Source organism: Penaeus monodon, chromosome 19, assembly GCF_015228065.2.
Source record: "Penaeus monodon isolate SGIC_2016 chromosome 19, NSTDA_Pmon_1, whole genome shotgun sequence".
NCBI classification, from domain to species: Eukaryota; Metazoa; Arthropoda; class Malacostraca; order Decapoda; family Penaeidae; genus Penaeus; species Penaeus monodon.
Genome location: NC_051404.1, coordinates 2,802,455 through 2,802,748, shown reverse-complemented (window position 1 = coordinate 2,802,748; position 294 = coordinate 2,802,455).

The window sequence follows — 294 nt, the reverse complement described above, 5'->3', positions numbered from 1 at the left end:
GGCAGATAAACGCCATGAGGGAAGCTTGATATTAAGGACGTTTTTTGGAAACCAGTAATAATGGTAATAACGTTATACTAATTTTTTCGTGTTTTTGATTCCTGTCAGTGATGGCTGGAAGGAGAAAAAAGGAGGGAAGAGAAGGAGGAGGATGGAGGAAGAGAGGAGGAGGAGTGAGGGGGGAGTAGGAAAGATGAGGGGGGAATAGGAAAAAGGAGAGAGGAAGAGGAGGAGAGAGAGAGAGGAAGAGGAGGAGAGAGAGAGGGGGTGGGAGGGAAGAAGGGAGGGAGGGTA